Source organism: Alligator mississippiensis, chromosome 6 (assembly GCF_030867095.1).
Source record: "Alligator mississippiensis isolate rAllMis1 chromosome 6, rAllMis1, whole genome shotgun sequence".
NCBI classification, from domain to species: domain Eukaryota; kingdom Metazoa; phylum Chordata; order Crocodylia; family Alligatoridae; genus Alligator; species Alligator mississippiensis.
In genome coordinates, this window is record NC_081829.1 from 89,360,163 (window position 1) to 89,364,176 (window position 4,014).

Sequence of the window (4,014 nt, forward strand, 5' to 3'; positions counted from 1 at the left end):
CTTAGATTGTAAGGTATTGTGGAAGGGACCGCATGATGTCTCATGATTTACTTTGGATTATACCTGCTTTTTAACTGTACCTCAAAAATGCTAAAATAATTGAGGAGCAGCATTCTGTTGCTATCGGTGCCATATTTTGCCATGTACAAATGCAATTTCTTTGCTGCCGATTTACTGTCTGTCCCCAGCATAAGTTAGTAAGAGGGAATTACATGGCAGTGAACTGGGATTTTTTTAGTGGCAGGCTTTTCTCCCTGCTGTCCATGGTCTTGCAAGCTTTGCCTGGTTGCTTTCAGTTTCTCCACGTTCTTTCAATAAGCTTCATCATATGGAAAAGGCTTTATGTCAGCATATTTTTAAATTTGAGATGGCTAACATGCAAAGAGGAACTTCATCCAGTCACTAACATGTTCCTCGCGGCTCCACTGCTAGCAATAAAATTCCAGTACAATCCTTTTCCCTTGTTCTTCTCAGCCGATAAAAGCGCTGCACACCCAGCTGCAGCGTGAGCATCCCAGAACAACGGGCGAGGTGACATACTGCATCTTCAATTGTAGAAGGCAATGTTTCCATGACACCCAGAACTCAATACTGTCCTGCCCTTCATAGGTTGTGATTCAACCGCAGCATTATTTTAATGTGACAGAGGGTGTTTAATTGCAATAATTTTTATGTTCTTTGGATTTGGCATGGAGAAACTTTTGGCATTTTGAGACAAAAGCACCAGTACAGTTTTCCCTCTGTGTGGTATTTGATATGTTCATTTAATAACCCTGGAGCTATTCAATACAAATCAATTCCAGAACTTTTCCCTCCTCAAAATATAAATGAAATGCATTACAAATGCTCTCCCAGCAAAATGTAAAGCCGCACTACAGTCCTCGGAAGTATCGTTATCCCCATTTGACAGATGGGGCAAATGAAGCACAAGGATGTTGCAATTTTTTCTAAGACCCTATGGCCAGTTCCTATTGCAAATCCAAAAATAGAGCACGGAAGCTCATGTGCTTTAGCTTCTAGTCTTGGCTTCTTCCTAGTAGCCTCCATTCCTAGGTTCATAGCGATAGGGCCAGCTGTGGTGTCATAACATATCCTGGGGGTTGTTAGACAGTGCTGCAATACCTTGACTGGTCTTTTTTCAGATCAATAAGGCATCATTATTGTTTGTTGTTTGCATTCGGATAGATCTTAAAGGCACCTGCTGAGATTGGGACTTCATCATAATGAATGCTATACAAATAGGTGGGAGGAGACAGTTGCTGCCCTGAAGAATTCAAAATTGAAGGAGAAAAAATTCAGAAAAAAGGAAGAATCTTTTCCCCCCGCTGCTTTAGAGACAGGTGGTGGTAAGACAGCTGCCCCTGCAGCTGCCACAGCTCTCCCAGCCGCATGGGGATCTGGACCTGTCCTGATCCCCAGGTGGTGGGGCAACAGCTGCCCCTGCAGCTGGCACAGGTCCCCTCACATTGGGGCTTAGCCAGGCAGCAGTGGGTCCCCTGCTGTCTGGGCTGACCAGCAGCAAATTGTTCCCGGAGCATTAACTAATGCACCATTTGTCATAGAATCATAGAAAATGAGGGTTGGAAGGGACCTCAGGAGGTCATCTAGTCCAACCCCCTGCTCAAAACAGGACTATCCCCAATTAGACCATCCCAGCCAAAGCTTTGTCTAGTCGGGTTCTGAGAACCTCCAAGGATGGGGCTTCCACCACCTCTCTGGGTAACCTGTTCAAGCACTTTACTACCCTCCTAGTTAGAAAATTCTTCCTAATCTCTAACCTAAACTTGCTTTGCTGCAACTTGAGACCATTGCTCTTTGTTCTGTCATCTGCTGTCATTGAGAACAGTCTAGCCCCATCGTCTTTCGAGCCTCCCTTTAGGTAGGTGAAGGTTGCTACTAAATCCCACCTCTGTCTTCTCTTCTCTAGACTAAATAAGCCCACTTCCCCCAGCCTCTTTTCATAAGTCATGTCCCCCAGCCACCTAACCATGTTTGTTGCCCTCCACTAGACTCTCTCCAATTTGTCCACATCCTTTCTGTAGTGGGGGACCCAAAACTGAACACAGGACTCCAGATGTGGCCTCACCTGTGCTCAATAGAGGGGAAGAATCACTTCCCTTGACCTATTGGCAACACACCGTCCAATGCAGCTCAGGATGTCATTAGCCTTCTTGGCTTTAAAGGCACACTGCTGGCTCATATTCAGCTTATTGCCCACTGTAACCCCCAGGGCCTTTTCTGCAAAGCTGCTTGCCAGCCAATCAGCCCCCAGCCTGTACCGGTGCATGGGATTGCTCCGTCCTAAGTGCAAAACTTTGTACTTGTCCTTGTGGAACCTCATGAGATTCCTTTTGGCCCAATCCTGCAATTTGTCCAGGTCACTCTGAATCTTAGCCTACCTCCAGCGTGTCTACTCCTCCCCACGGCTTGGCATCATCTGCAAGCTTGCTGCGGGTGCACTCTGTGCCATCTTCCAGGTCGTTGATGAAGATATTGAACAAAACCAGCCCCAGGACTGACCCCTGGGGCACTCCACTTGATACTGGTTGCCAGCTAGACATGGAGCCATTGATTACTACTCTTTAATCCCAATGCTCCAGCCAGGTTTCTATCCCCCTTACCCTCCATTCATCCAGCCCATACTTCCTTAGCTTGCCTGCAAAAAAGTTGTGGGAGAGCGTATCAAAAGCCTTGCTAAAATCAAAGTACACCACATCCACTGGTCTCCCCGCATCCACAGAGCCAGCCATCTCATCATAGAAGGCAATCATGTTGATCAGGCATAACTTGCCCCTGGTGGATCCATGCTGTTTCTAATCACCTTCTTCTCCTCCAAGTGCTTAGAAATGGATTCCTTCAGGATCTGCCCCATGATTTTTCCAGGGACTGAGGTGAGGCTGTCCGATTTGTAGTTCCCTGAATCCTCCTTCATCCCTTTCTTAAATATGGGCACTACGTTTGCCCTTTTCCAATCATCCTGGACCTCTCCTGATCACCATGAGTTTTCAAAAGATGATGGCTAATGGCTCTGAAATTTCATCAGCCAACTCCCTCAGCACCCTTGGGTGCATCCTATCTGGCCCCATGTACTTGTACACATCCAGCTTTTCTAAATAGTCCCTACCCTGTTCTTTCACCACTGTTGGCTGCTCACCTCCTCCCCAAACTGTGCTGCTGGTGCAGGAGTCTGGGAGCTGACCTTGCCTGTGAAGACTGAGGCATAAAAGGCATTGAGCACTTCAGCCTTTTCTGCATCCTCTGTCACTAGGTTGCCTCCCCCAGTCAGTAAGGGACCCACACTTCCCCTGATCCTCCTCTTGCTACCAACATACTTGTAGCAACTCTTTTTGCTACCCTTTACAGCCCTTGCTAGCTGCAACTCCAATTGTGCTTTGGCCTTCCTGACTTCATCCCTACATGCCCAAGCAATACTCTTATATTCTTCCCCAGTTATTTGTTCAAGTTTCCACTTCTTACAAGCTTCCTTTTTGTGATTTAGTTTACTGAAGCATTCCCTGCTAAGCCAAGCTGGAATTCTGCCATACTTGCTAGTCTTTCTGCACATCGGGATGGTTTGTTCCTGCACTCTCAGCAAGGCTTCTTTGAAGTACAGCCAGCTCTCCTGGACTCCTCTTCCCCTCAGTCTGGCTTCCCAGAGGATCCTGCCCCCAGAGTGAATCAAAGTCTGCTTTTCTGAAGTCCAGGGTCCTTACTCTGCTGCTCTCCATCCTTCTTTTCCTCAGGATCCTGAACTCAACTGGTACCTTTATGTGTTGGTACTAGCAAACAGTACATTAGACTAATTTAATATGCAGTAAGTCCCATGCATGTGTAGATGGTTATGTTTTTCCGCATGTTAGATTAGTCTAATCTGCAGAAAAGTGTCTCAAGCCTCCTATGTTTGTCTTAGGCAGGCAGTCTGGATAAGTATAAGTGTCCCTTCTGCCCTTAAATCTATAACTTTACAACTGAAAGTTGCCATGTAAGAGAAAAATAATATCCTTCACTTCCAAT